The following is a 15,679-nucleotide window of genomic DNA, read 5'->3' as shown; positions in this document are numbered from 1 at the left end:
GAAAGAAAGTGTTTTTTTTTTTGGATGATGTGAGCTATTTTATTTCCGGCGCTCAAAAACTCAAGCCCTCGTCATTTTGTGAACGACTCCAAAACCATGCATATATTAGTCGGTGTGGTACCTTTCAAATGAGCACCACCAGTGTGCTGTTACTGTGCTGTTCCGACGATCACTAACGTCTTCTTCATGTGTGCATTGTGTGCAATAGCTTCTGCCATAGATTAATTTATTTTGTTGCCGTGTATTCGTCGGTGTTGGTGTGTATGTGTGTATCAGGTTATATTGAACATTATTTCGCAAATGATGAGCTTTTCATATGCACAAACATACATACACACACAAACATGATGTGTACAGTGTACACTGTACTTGTACACATACACACACACACACACACACACACACACACACACACACACACACCGTTACTTAACGCAAAGTGCTTTTACATTGTGCATTAGTTGCAAATATGCACATTGTGAATATTCTGGAAGGCTCCCCTATGTCGTCTGAACAACAACAACAAAATGCAAACAGCACAAACACACGCGGCATTTACACAAAATATGTGTTCTGTTGTTGAATTCATTCGCAATGAGGTTGCTCAGTTTCATAAATCCACGTGGAGCACGCGTTGGAGGAAAAAAACAGAAGCGCGTGAAATACATATTTTTTTCTCGTTGGCATGAGTTTGTTTATATTTGTTTGCCTCCCGCACGTTGCGAATGTGAATTTTGCAATTCAATAAAATGCAGCAAACAAATACTGTTTTTACCACCTCGAATTAAAGTCTCAATTCATCATAATCATCATCAGCAGCAGCGGCAACGGCAACGGCAACATGATGCAAATGTAACGCGTGTGCGCTATTCACAAATAAGTTGACATCATGACAATTTTCGTTCATATTCATTCAATATGTACATATTCAATGTGCTTTTATTATTTTGCATTTGTACCATTCGAAATGGAGAAGCATAAAAAAGAGACTCTATTCAAGAGTTGTCTACGCATTTATTCGTGTCGCATCACACTTTTTGGCTTTCAATACAACGTAGTCGTTGTCGTCTTCATCATTTAATTCAGCTCTTCAAAGAATCAACTTTGCCTGCTGACATTTCCAAAGAATTTGGATCGCTAGTATGTACGTTTACCGTTATGTGCTACTTTTTTTTGTCTCTCTAAACGTGAAAAAAATGAAAGAAACATATAGATATAGCGCGCGTGAAATAGAAAATGAATACAGAAAATGGCCTTTGTATATAACGATGCCTAAAATATGACTGCGTGACTCTATACCATAATAGAAAGGTCTATCTCGTCTTCCTTTTTTTGTGTCACCACATTCTCTATACAAAACGACACTGTCATTTCATAATTCAATGTTTTTATGGTATAGCAGCAAAAAAAAAACTGAAACAAATATACATCGAGTGGAGGAAATAATAGAGGGAAAAAAAACTTTTCGCAAAATGTATCAAACAGTGTGAGTTATGTCTTTTGTATGTAATTACGTGAGTGCGTTTATGTTCAAAACGTACACAGCAGGTATGTGTGTGTGCATGTGCATGGGTTCGAGAAACACGCGCCGAACAAGATCGACAGAGAGAGAGATAGCCAAGGAGAGCATATTGTGGATTTATGAAATTTCCGTTTTGCCATCAAAAAGTTCGCAACATGCGAATAGTACAATGTTGCCATTATCATGTGATGAGTACGTGTATACGAGACTTGGACACGATATGTGTGGCTTCCATATATCGAAAATATTATGGAGTAGAGGGAGAGAGGGAAAGAGAGAGAGGTAAAAACCTTTTGCCGTGGTTACCTGACAACCTGATGTTGTGTCGACTTTAGGCATTCAGAATCGCCGCCACTACCGTTGCCACCATAACCGTGGTCCCATCCCAATATCAAAACACATTACCCAAAGTTTTTGTGTATGCCCCACAATTTCTTATTTCCCTTTTCCTCACTCTCTCCTTGCTCACATGATTCCAGTTTTATTTACTGTTCGTATCGTCCACACACGTAGAATAGCCGCCCCTAAATATCTAACAAAACATTCGTATACATGTGCACGTCTCGCTTTTTCGTTTAACACATTTTCCGTTTTGCCATCAATGAAGATATATGTGCTCACAAAGTAATACACTTCGATAATTTTTTCTATCTCTCTTCGTTCCTTTCTTTTGTTGGCGACTGTGGATACTACTGTTTGGCGCCACCAAATAGAACAATGAAAATGCAACAAATGTTCTCTCAATACACACATCCAACGTGATGATCATGTACCCAATTATGAATGATCTGCTCGAACGGTGTATTTTTTGTTCGGCATTCGAACCATTCTTATTATTGAAAAGTATTCCAAGAAAATTCCAGACTGTTTTTATCACATTTCGAATAGAAAACGAAACTGTGCCGGAGCTGAACGAAATTTTCCATAATTACAATATCAAAACAAATTTCATTGGAAAATGATGGAAACCATTTTTATATACCGGAATGAACAGAAAAAGCAAAAAAGAGAAATGAAATGAAAATACAAGAAAATGATTACAAAAATCGACTTCACAATGTTCGGGACAAAAACCATCCATGTTCGTGTTGAATTTGTGTATGTTTATGTGTACGGTATGTACATATAGAGAGCATTATACACAAATAGAGAAGAGAATAAGTGAACCCTGCAAATTCTATTGGTGAAACTAGTTTTACGTAATAGATTGTTTCAAATGTAGTGGTAAATTCAATACAAATGACACAATGCAAGTCGCAAGTCACTTACGTAGTATTAGTAAACGAAATTTCTCAATTGCACTGAAATTACCAATACATTTGAAACAATCTATTGGTAGTTTGACATTCCACCAATAGAACGATTATGCCTAACAAACTTCATTCTCTATGTGCATGTGCACCTATTGCATAAAATTTGTTAGCATAAAAATGACATAAGCTCCTTGAGTAATGGTTTTCTTCGTTGAATAGCTTCAGGCACAGCATCGGAATTAAATTAGATGCAAAGTTTCCTTCGATGTGACATATACCAGTACCTCCCTCTCTCCCTCTGTCTGTGTGTTTGTGTCGATGTGAATGTGCTGCTCATCGCTTTGTGAATAGTGGTACGTCAGTGGCAGTGACAGTGAGAGGCAGAATGATTGCGTCTAAATGAATAAGTTTCTATAGTTTGTTCCAAAAATTTGATATTGTGTGGCTTGGGCAAACTTTTAGTTTGTACACTGACTGTTTTATGTACGTATTTATTCACGCAATCAGCCCATTCATCGTAGAAGACATGTCTATTTTGTGCAAACGTAACAACGATTCACCGAAATGTTTTGTAAGCAAGTAAGTTGGCACATAAATATAATAACACCGAAAGTGAGAAAGCGTAGGATGGTGCGGAAGAAGCGAGAGAAATGGCGGGAGTAGAAGCATATTTGCCCAACCTTAGATACTTCCATGTGTTATGTTTGTTTAGTTGTTTATGCCGTTTTTGTTGAGTTTTCTCCATATAGTGTGCGCGAGAGCGATAGCAACTAGCACAGAACGGTGATTGTTTGTGTGCTTTTGTACGCGTACGGTACGATCTCGTGATATGTGTATTGAAGGAGCGCTTTTCTTAATTTCATTGCCGCATTGCCATTGTAAACACAAACAATACTAAATGCTATTTTCTGCAAGTTTAAACACAGTGACAGATAATGAATAAGTGGCTTTGAGTGTGTAGATTGCGTATATATACATCCAAATTGGTTTCATTCCTGCCACTGTCTCTCTCTCTCCCGCTCTCTCTCTCTCTTTTCCAGTTTTTCGAGTGCTGCTAGAAAGTGTTTGAAATGAAATGCCATTGCCACGATGTCAGCACCATTTCGATTTCTATGCCCCCCCCTCTCTCTCTCTCTCTCTCTCTCTCTCTATTTCAAATTCAAAGTGCCGCAAATATCGCTTAAGCTTCCATGTGATTTCATCGTTATGCAGATAAGATTTATTTGCTGATGCCGAACATATTTTGCGTGTGTGACTTTTCTCATCTGTGCCGTTAAAATGTATTTTTCGTACAACCAAAATGGTATACATCACTGTCTAACGAGAGAGAAAATTGCAGCACGAACTTTGTTGTTGGAAATGAAGTCTCACAACAAAACCGCTCGCTGTCTATCTGTGTTGAAAGTTTTCGGGCATTCCATTCCCTATTTGCGGCTATATTGTCCGATTCCCAGTGTCTCTCGTCCTCTGTTCTCGATATTCATATTCATTGTGATTGAAAAAAAAAGTTGAAGAGAGCATTCGAGCGTTTTTTTTTCTCTTCTTCTTCTCCCTGTCGAAATTTGGTGGACATGTTGCGAGACGTTGCGTTTTGACCTGCTGTGATTATTTACCATAAATCTATTGGCTGGCAAAGAGAACAAAAAAACCAAATTGGCATTCTTTCAGCAGCCATTGTCTGATGCGCGTATATCAATTTCGAATCGATGCACCACCATGCTCCAATCATCGGAATCGAGAGAATAAGATAGGGAGTCCACAACAAAAGCTTCATTCTGCTGGAAAATGTGAACGTTGCAAAAATGCTGGCATGTGACATCCGAAGAATGTGTTTGAGATTCCACTTACAGTATAATCGTAAACACGGAATGGGCTACAAAAAACACCGACGAAAGAGAAGAAGAGACGAGCTGGGATTGAAGCAAAAAGGCAGCAATAGCAACAGTAGCCGCACATAGAATGAAAATAAATGCAAATATAACATACCAAGCATCAAACCCCATCAAAATTAAGGGGATGAACAGAGATAGCAATACCAACATCCTAATTTTTAAATGAATTCAACGAAATTCACAAGAACCGAACAACAAACAAATCGATGAACACGTATAATAAGAACGACAAGAAATAAAATGTGATTTCAATAAAACCCAAAACCATTCGGTAAATTGTATCTCGTGCATACGATTTCGAATCGACAATGAATCGTCGAATTATCAACAAAAACATAAAACAAAATAGAAGGCAAAGGAAACAAAAACAAACAAACAGATTGCATCGCACATAAAACGAAGCGACTGAAAAAAAGGGAAAGAAAAAAGAGAATTTTCCTAATCTTCATCCATTTACAAGTCTAAATGGGATTGATTCTTTTTTCGGCATAACAAGCATATACACATAACAAAAGCTTATACAACTGAGCACAAACCAACAAATAAACAAGCTCATACGTCTGAACATAGGCTATGGCTCAATTGAATTGACCGACTATGTAACGATAATCTCTACGGGACTGTTTTTTTCCCATATCGTTCGCTGTGTGTGTACTGTGTATATATATATATATCGAACAGGTCCATATGTTGTCCATTTTTAGATTGTGTGTGCGGTTTTCGGGGACAAGAGAGTTTATTTGTATGGCCATTAACCAAATAATTGAGCCATTATTCTTCATTACCAAACGAACGAAATCTAAATAAAAACGCCATTTTTTCCCTTTCATTCACTGAGAGCCGAACTCACACCAAACATAAGTCGACTGAACAGTAAATTAAAAAATATTGGCACTTAACAAGCAGAGAGACACTGGATTTGGTTTTCTCCCACCAGCAACATTCAAAATAATACATATTATTGAGTTATTTTGAACAATGAATTGATTTTATAACAAGAACTCAGAAAACACCTGCCACTTTTAACGATCAAATGCATTTATCTCAACGAGCTTTTAATTTGATCGATATCATCCGATTTATTCGGTGGTCTAGCAACACGTGTACGGTCATTCGATTCGATTCGATTCGATTTTCCAATCAAATTATGAGCAGTCGGGTCAACAGTTACCTTGACATTTTCTCCATGTTTTGGCTCCATTTTGTCCCATCTCAAAATGTTGTGCTAGTTTCAACAATTTTCGATCGAAACGATGTGACTTTTCGGTGTGCGAAATGCATTCCCCTTTCTCTTTTGCTGCTATATAAACCGTAAACTTTTCCATGAATTTCACCTTTACATATAACATTCAGTTTTAAGTTGACCAGTTTTTAGTTGCAATGCCGAACATTTTGCGCCGAACTTTATTCAATCGATAATAACCATATTGCTATTTATATTCAATGATTCCTCGTTCTTTGTTGTCGAATACAATTTCTGTATACACGGTGACGATGCAGGCAAGCATCGTCAATGTTCCATTTATGTGGCAAAACTGGTGAACTTTTTATGACTCAACACTTAGCGTTCAAGATCAAAATTAAACATCTGCTTTTGAAAATTATCCTCTTTCATTAAAAATCTCTTTCATTCGAGTGTCATAAACTGCAATATACATTGGAAAATTGAAAAGTGCTCATTTCTATTTTGACAGTTTCAATTTACCAACAAAAATGTCACTCAGTTGATCTGAATCACTCTTTGCGGAGAGAAAAATTTGTCAAGAAATAAAATGATCGAAAAAGTCAGCATGAATCTGCACATAACTGAATTTTTGTTGTCGCTCTCTCTCTCTCTCTTTCCCCGCTCGGTGTGTATACGATTAAGAACCCGTATGCGATAGAACACGAAAACTTTATAATCATTGCATTCCGCAACATGCATGTATGTCAAATGTTCGTTGTAGTGAAAACTAATTTACCAACCGAAATGAAATTCACACAACTATCATATTTTCTTTGAACATGAATGCCAACCATTTTTGTTGCAATCGTATTATTTTGCATTTCATTGTTGAAGCGGATTTTAGCCCAAAATTTAAAATCGAATTTATGATTTGTCATGTTCAAGTTTTGGATTTCAATTCAAGTGGTACAGCACAAAACAAAGTTCTTTTTCTGGTAACATTGTTCTTGGAGTTAGCTTAAGTTACAACAGCGATGATGAAAAATATTAGTCTCTCTCTCTCTCTCTCTCTCTCTCTCTCTCTCTCTCTCTCTCTCCATTGTTTGTCTAAACTAAAATCCAAAACTACATTCCGCAAAAACTCCATGGAAATTCTCTTATTCAAAGCATTATACAATTTGCCATCGATGATTTTGCCCCCAAAATCCATCCACATCCACATATGTGGGAATATTGATGTTAAATTCCCAAATAGACTTATTTTCTGTTTACTTTCCATCAAGTCCAATTCGTTTGTATCCTATGGGATATATTGTGAGATTTACAAATTGTGACCACTTTTTTGAAATTGCAGGCGAAATGATGAGTCCATGAATGTGCCCATTGAAACGACAAAGTGAAACGATAACATTGACGTCCAAACGAAATGTCTCCAGGTAAATGTAAGTTAATTCACATTCAAATATTTGCGTTCAATCATTATTTCGTCTGCTATACGTTGCATAGTGAATAATTGTGTTTTTATCCGTGGTAATGTGTCCACGTGCTTATTCGTCGAAAAATGGTCGTGTGAAAATTGATTATGCTTCGATTTGATCGGCTGGGGCAGTCATTATACTAACGCCCCACTTATGGCGCAGTCGAAAAATATATATGAGAATTTGATTCGAACTGCTCGAAATTCGTACACCTGACTTGTTTCAATTCCATTTTCAGCTAGTCGTACTTTGCTAGTTATGTTTGAAATTCCATTTCATTTCGTTTCCTTTTAAATTCGAGGCATTTTGTTCCACTTTTGTTCTTTTCTCTTTTTTATTGAGCACATTTAACCGAAAGAAATGCTTTGATTTTCGGGCGAGTAACGTTGGCACAAAAATCGGCTTTAATATTTTTCGTCCCTAAATTGCGCATTACGACCGATTTTTTTTCTCTCAAATTCGAATTTAGATACCATTAGCAATCAATCGATTTACACGTGCCGAAAAAAGCGGAAAAATGCTTCGCTGGCATTTTGTCCCATTTCTTTAAACCCCTCCGAGGGAAAAACAAAAGAAAAAACGAGAAAAAAAATGGTGAAAAGTGATAAAGTAAAGATCTACTCGGCAAATGTCGCAGAGTATGAAGCGTAGAAGTGGGAGAGAGAAAGAGAGCGAGAGAGAGAGAGAAAACCCATCGAAGAAAATCGCGCTCAATTCCGAGAAAAGCCATTGCAATGAAAACAAAATTATGAACCACATAAAAAAGCGATCATACGGAAGGAGTAGGAGAAGAAGAAGAAGAAGAAGGAAAGAATGCTCTGGCATGGTTGGAAAAGTGAAGTAGGCGAGAATAAAAGTGAACGGAAAGTATGAAAGTCTCTATATCGATCCCATTGCCGCCGCCTCCTCCTTCTCCCCTACCGCGCGCGCTATGTCAGTGCCAAGGCCCAAGTTTCGAAATCACACACAACCGTTTGGATGATATCCTTTCGCACGTACTGAATATAAATTAAATTGAATCGTTAATACTCGCATTTTATCCGTAAACGTGTTAAATTTTATTCGATATTCTCAGCGTTATTTATTTATGTCAATGTGTCTGGCTGATAGATCCTCAACTCCAAACATTAAACGCAAAGATAAATTGTTGTACACGCCATTTGCCGTCGTTTTTTCTGTTTTCTCCTTCTGTTCTGCTTTCTGAAATGCTGCTCACTACTCTTCGTATCTTTGCATCAGCTCTCGTAATCGATTTAGCGATTTTTATCACTTCGCGCTGAGAAGCTAAACCGAACATGAATTCCAATACCACTTACTCATTCATTCATTTTCAATCATTTTGCACATTCAGGGCCTTCATTTTTTCTCTCTCTCTCTATTTCTCTTTTTTTACACATCAACCGACTCTTTTGATCACGTTCGTGATCCATTTTCTACCCATGCCATGCCACAAATTCTGTTTATATACAAACTCTTTTTGTTTCTGTTTTTTTTAAATGTTTTTGAGCGAATAATACTACGAGAATTACGAGCGATGGAAGGAAAAAAAATCGGAGATTTTAAGCACTTTAAATCAATGAATGCAAATTATTGTGTAATGGAACGGGTTTTGAATGTATATATAGAATTGTCGACGTGAATATGACAAGCGACTTGAAATCATTTGGCACCGAAAAAAAGACGAATAACATGACGACGACTTGTGTTATGCTAACCGCAAATTCAACCAATCTTCAATTTAGATTTGTGTCATTTGAACTCGACTTTTATGGTTCGGTATGCATCGCTTGTCGCATCCTATATACTTACCCATTTTCTGGAGGGAAAAAGCATTCGATCCGTTTGACACACAGAAACATCAACTGAGCATCAAACACAAACACAAACACACACATTCACACAAGCAGCAGTTCAAACTGTGTGCTTGAGCTTAGAGTATTGTGTGTCTGTGTGTGCTTGAGTATTTTCTGTTTATCTAACTACTTAAGTTTGTTGTTCGGTTTTTCGGTTCGATTTTTGCCTCTTCCTACTTAATTTTTTTTTTCGTTCGGTTTATTTAGTGTTACGTGGTCGCACCGAGATAAGCATGCAGCACACAATTTGTAAAAGATATTGTACACAAACGCACATTTTGCAAACAAGACGACTCGTAGCAGCGACAGCCAGAGTTTGTATATGTTTCGAAAATTGTACGTGATTTTACGTCTAAAAAATTATGCCTGGGCGTTTCTGTTCAGAGTTTAGGATTGATGATTTTGGGTGTGTGTTTTTTTCTCTCAATAGTTCAAATGAACTTACCGAAAACACACGTGTGAAAATTAAGCAAGCGATCCATTTTTGCCTGTTTCAGTCTCATACAAAATGTATGTAAAACACTCGATTTCGTCGGGGGCTATATCGTATATTTGTGCATTTATCAAACCGACGGCCAAAACAGCGACCTTCTCCAGTGGTTTGCTATCAACATGTGCCTTTATAACGCCATTCTTCGCACATCATTAATACGTCAAAGTCATTTCGATCTTTCACAATTGATTGCTTCGATACAATATTTTTTTGTGCTCATTCTCTTCAGGTCTTCGTTATTATTGGGATGTGTTTGGGTTTTTTTTATATCACTTATTTATTTTTCTTTTTTGCTCTCTCGATAAATGGTGATGAATGCGCACCCGAATCGACTTTGACATGGCGCACTCATGCCGAAATCGTTCAGTACACTCACATGAACTGTGCTGACGAAATAGATACCGTAATGTAAAACACACATTCCTGAAACATCTATTCATATCATTTTTTGGTACATCATCACTCATACCGGTCGCCCTGAGCGTATGTGCATGTATATGTGTAGACTCGACAGCGCCTCCAACATAATTTAAATCGTCGCGTTTATTGCAATGTACACAAATTCCTCTTCAGCAGACAATTTACGCAGCAAAAAAAAAATTGAAGCCTGAATTGATGTTGGTCGGTCGAGTGGATGGGTAGGTGGGTGGTGGCTTGGTTAGTTGGTTGATTGCTTCGTTGAGAACAAGCGAAAGCAAGAGCTGACATGATATTCAATACCGACATATCAGTCATTCGGCTTGAGATCTATTGAATCGTGCTGAATGCTTTTTAAACATATTGCCTTTTAGACGTTATTCTGTAGAATTCAAGAGAGGAAATAAGAGAAACGTGTTTACACACACATACACTCGCAAACGCGCGAGCACACATACACAGCATGACTTTAGTGACGGTGTGAGCCGCTTTCGAATTGAAATCAACTGTATGTAACTGAGCACTACTTTTATTCTCTCACTCACTCACTAACTCACTCTCTTCCTCTTCCTCTCTCTCGTCGTACGACACAGAGAGCCATTCCTTTATGTTTGTTTGTCTTTGTCATTATATTGAATGGGAAAATTGTTTGCGTAGCATTCGAGGGGGAAATCACTTGACGGGAAACATTTTAGGTAATTCGTTGAACAAAAAAAACTTTGAAAGTAGTTTATCGACTAAAAATTACTTTAAAAATTACTACAAATTACTTTTTATTCGATAAATTGCTTTTCTATTAGAAATTACTTGTCGAAAATATATTTTTCTATGATAAAAAAATAATTTATAATTTTTTTTGAAAAAAGTAATAGTGAAAGTAATTTATGAACCGAAAAAGTAATTTTTTAGAGTGATTTTCCCCTCGGTAGCATGCCATCCTATCCGATCCGATCCCAATGGATGGCATTTCGTCGATTTACGTTCAAGTGGAAGTGAAATTCATACAATGAAAATAGCAATCGAAACGGTGGAATAACTTTACTCTCTCTGGCACAAAAATACCATTGAATTTAACGTATTCTATATACGGAGAGGTTCTGAACGGGCACGTCGCACATTACATTGTATGCCTGGCATACACAAACACAAACACACACACACACATACAAAACAGCCACCCATCAGCTCTATCACTCTCTTTCAGATGACGATCTGGCTTCTGGCAAATATATCATCATTTTAGGTACCGATGTAGCCCCTGTGTCCCCATTTCGTAGCCGCTATTGATGCCTTCTCCATTTTATTATTATTGTTGACGTTATTTTCACTCGGTTTCCATCACTCTCAATCGTGCATGTGTTTTTCGTTTTATATCAAGATAATCGTGTAACCGTCGTCTTGAGCCGTTTTGCTACAGGATCAAAGTGTTGATGGGCCTTGAATAAACCGATCGACACGATTATATCGGTATCACTTTGGACAATGTACACAAAAACTATAGGTTCTTCTTCTACTTTCGTTTTTTTCATCTTCTTTATTTTATCGAATGTGTGTGATTCTACAGAGAAAAACTCAGCGCAAAATTCACAAATTTGGCATGAACACACAAATCGCATATCTTGCCATCGGCAATCGGCCGTTATTTGATGGATAAATACACTGTGAGCTCGAGTGATACACACTCACAGAAAAACCATTTTGCGATTTGTACGACATCTATTGGCAACTTGACAGATTACCACCATTACTATGACAGGCATAGTATGTTTTTGCATTGTATTTACTTTGCCGCGCTAGATTACCACCAATACTACTTTGTGACATAGTAATATTGCACAGCATAGTAAATACAATGCAAACACATACTATGCCTGTCATAATAATGGTGGTAATCTGTCAAGTTACTCTCTGAGTTCCATCACATGGAATGATACGTGTGACGGCATATTTTTACACGGAACTTTGTTCCCAGTGCGCCGAGCACTAGCTACATGTAATAACGTGTGGTTTCTAATATTCGGAAACGTTCGCTCTATATATAGCAAGTGCTCGGTGAACTGGGAACGAAGTTCCGTGTGAAAATATGCCGTCACACGTATCATTCCATGTGATGGAACTCAGAGAGTACCAACAGTTCTCGTATAGCTCACAATAGTATTTCTCAGTGAGCATCAAGACCTATTACTTGCCAATCCATGGAACGTTTGTTATAAATTTATTTTGGAATGTTGTATAATTTATCAAATTTCTGCGTATTTTTGCCATTTTTAATATGATGTCAAAGAAGATCACCAAACACACAATCACAATGTGGAAATAAGTGGATTATTCCTTGGGAAAATTGACAAAAAATAGAGAAACAACAAGCAAACACTGGGCTGCAATTTGATTAATTTCATGACAAAACTTCGATGGAAGTGATTAGTTATCATAATGCGATATTAACACACTGCCGCAAAGCACATTCACCCATCTAAATTGAGTGGAACGGTTGTGCATTTTTATGTGTAAAAAGCTACTTTTATAATACCTTATGATAACATTCAAAGTGTGGCTACGATGCATTTAAATGGTTGATTTGGCCGAAAAAGACGCAATTTCATTCACCATATAATCCATGGCAGTTTTGGTTCACCTCATCGTTTCTTTGTATGTGTATCCATTAAAATTGATAGTCACACATTCTTTCCCCATTCCACTTCTCGGAAAATTAGCTTCAACACCATATAGACGAATGAAAATAGTTCCGAGCATTGTGCTTAAACGACCGTTTTACAAAAATAGCCAAACCGAAAGTTTTCCAATTTTACATTCAATAATCCATTAGCATCACTATTGTGTTGTCGTCAGTATTGGCTGTAGCTGCTGGAGTAGCATCGGTTCAGTTGAAGCGAAATGGTGTTGTTTATCGAAAATTAAAATTCCCACATGACTGATCCAATCAATTTGATATTAATAGCCTCAATGAAAAAAACGGGATGGGCGAAAACGGGCGATAACAGCAAGAACATAACATTTATCGAATTTATCCCTAGAAACTGTGTATACGAGAAGTTAGAATGATATTACGTGCACGACACTTTGGAGAGAAGATAAACGATGAAACGAACGCAGAAGAGGAAGATTCATTTTTGTAACATTGACCAGTTCGAATTGAATTGAACGGAATAATGAAATTCGTTTGAACAGCAAAAGACGGAACGAAAGAATCAACCGCAACACAATTCATTACTTTGCACGAACACTCGCATAGAAAGTTATCTACGAGATGACGTGGGAATGTGTGCATATTTTGCAATTTGCATTCAACTTATTTACTCAGTCAATTCGAATAAATGCACATCAGCATTTGATATGCTGACGAAGAGGTGGCATTGTATTGGATGAAAGACTCATACAAAAGCGGTAAATTCAAATGAACTTACTTAGTCGGACGCACTAAGCCCAAAAACGAATATCAGTGAATGGGCGAAATGTGTCGAAGCTGAATGTTCGTTCTATCGACGGTTCGAAATCTTCTTATGAAAAAAGACCCGGGTCCAATTGATAGAAGATAAGCAAACATGTCCTACACAGTAAACACAATGATTCTAGCAATGTTGAGATTTGACACTTGACTTTTTTTTAGTACCATTTGCTCTAGAAAAAGTTCAAAAGTTCTATAATAAATACATGAAGCTTTGATTTGGTAAATTTTGAACTTTTTCTAGCACAAATGGTACTTAAATGGATTTTAGTGCCAAATTTCATATTGCGGTTCCAAAAGTTACCCACAAGGAAATTTGCTATAAACTCAATAGTCACAATAACTTAACAGTGAAGTGTCACAGTCACAGTGAGCATGCGAACAAGCATAACGCATCCATACACGCACGCCCAACAGCCTACTGTGTGTATGTGTATACATGTATGCGTTATTCTTGTTCGTGTGATCACTGCGTCTGTGACACTTCAATATTAAGTAATTGTGACTATTAAGTTTACAGTGAATTTTATTGTGGGTAGAACCATCGTGTTTACTGTGTATCAATGCATTGCATTGGATTTTACACCCTTTTTTTCGTTTTCATTCATTCGTCCCGATTTTCAATACAGTAATTGGGTCAATATCAGTAGCAAGAATAAGCTCATGGTCAAGTATGTTCTAACATCACACACATGGGTTTAAAAGATAACAAACATTTACAAAAGAAAGAAAGAAAAGAACGAAGGAGAAAATACCTAAATGAACCGAAAATATGACGATGGAATTTCGAAAAACATATAATCTTCTTTTGGCTCTCACGCTATCTCTCTCTCTCTCTCTCTCTCTCTCCTTATCTATTTCTCGATTTGTATAGGTCCCGGTGAGCTGAACGCAGTGAGCTATAAATGATTAAAAGCCCACAATTGAATGGACAAAATTGTTGTTGATGGCATCATCCCCTTGAATGATTCTCTCCTCAACGATGATTGATGCTCTTACGATAATGATGATTCATTGAAATAGTCTTTCTAAAGGTCACCAACGATCTGGTTTAGTCTATCAACACAACTGAATAGTAATGATGATGATGTGCGCTTCCGCCTCCATCATACTACTCTATTTTCTCTCTCTGTCCTCTATAAGTTCATGTGTTTACCTTGCACACTGCAGATTGAGTGACAAACTGTGTCGTACCGGATATCGACTTTAATTCTTAAATCCGGTCGAAGAGAGATAGAGACAATAGGAAAAAGAAGAGCATAAAATCGAGATTATTATTATCAAAACATTGTACGGAAACAAGATAAAATCGTCACTGTATATCCATCTACCGTAAGAGCTACATGGGGAAAGGAAGAGTTCATAATTAAGGGATTTTTCATAAAGTGCCATCACATAGTACTAGGCTCGTTGAACGATGATAACTTTTCGTAATCCGAAATCCCGGTCATCATTTATGATACAAGGACACATACTCACAGCTGATTACTAATAAGGCAATTTCCTAAGTTTGGCTTAGCATAAGTATACTATATCGTTTTGGGAATATATCAGCCTGAATGCCATTTAAATTTCAAAAGGTTTCATCCGAGACAGCTGCAAATTATAATAAAGTTCAATTGTCTTACCGACACATTTCTGGGAGGAGAACAACCTTGTATTCTCTCGCTCTCTATCTGTATGCGAACAATAGCCGCTGAAATTAAATGTGACACACGTTGACAACACACATAGACTGTAATCACATCGAAATATGAACAAGTCAAAATCGTAATGATTTTATCATCAACAATGATGGGGCTCCGTCCACTTCAATTTCACTTCAACTAACTGTCACGCCAATTTAATTGATTACTTTGTTAAACTTGAGCCATTCTGATCATTATTCCAAATGATTATTATGGTATACGGCATTGTTCAACAGAATATATTAAATTGTCACGTTCATGATTTGACAGCTTCATGTTGAAAATTTCAACTTTAAATTGACCCAATTCCAAAAACACGAAGAATGGGAACAGAAACTAGAAGTGAAATCCTTCGTTGAATATTGATGGCAAATGGCATAACGTATACTTTTGTAACAGGCGGTATTTATCGTTGACCCTTTCTTTATTGAAATATGTTTCGGACAAGAAAA

General features: G+C 37.1%; 1 protein-coding gene across 3 annotated transcripts in view; it reads left to right on the top strand.

Moving 5' to 3' along the window:
* Nucleotides 1–15,679, top strand: part of LOC129577374 (protein qui-1) — a 133,090-nt gene that overhangs the window by 34,735 nt on the left and 82,676 nt on the right. Inside the window, exon 3 of one of the 3 annotated variants that reach the window (XM_055464274.1) lies at nt 7,187–7,268. The exons of 1 other annotated variant lie outside the window; for it this stretch is intronic. The gene's annotated coding sequence lies outside the window, so the exon portion shown is untranslated. Of the gene's footprint in view, nt 1–7,186; nt 7,275–15,679 lie in introns of all 3 variants that reach the window. One more of the 3 variants, XM_055464272.1, reaches the window with a different exon arrangement.

Source organism: Sitodiplosis mosellana, unplaced genomic scaffold (assembly GCF_009176505.1).
Source record: "Sitodiplosis mosellana isolate CC-2019 unplaced genomic scaffold, AAFC_SMos_1.0 Smas_scaffold_6197, whole genome shotgun sequence".
Lineage (NCBI taxonomy): Eukaryota > Metazoa > Arthropoda > Insecta > Diptera > Cecidomyiidae > Sitodiplosis > Sitodiplosis mosellana.
Note: the sequence above shows the minus strand (reverse complement) of the source record. Positions and strands in the feature narration are given on the sequence as shown.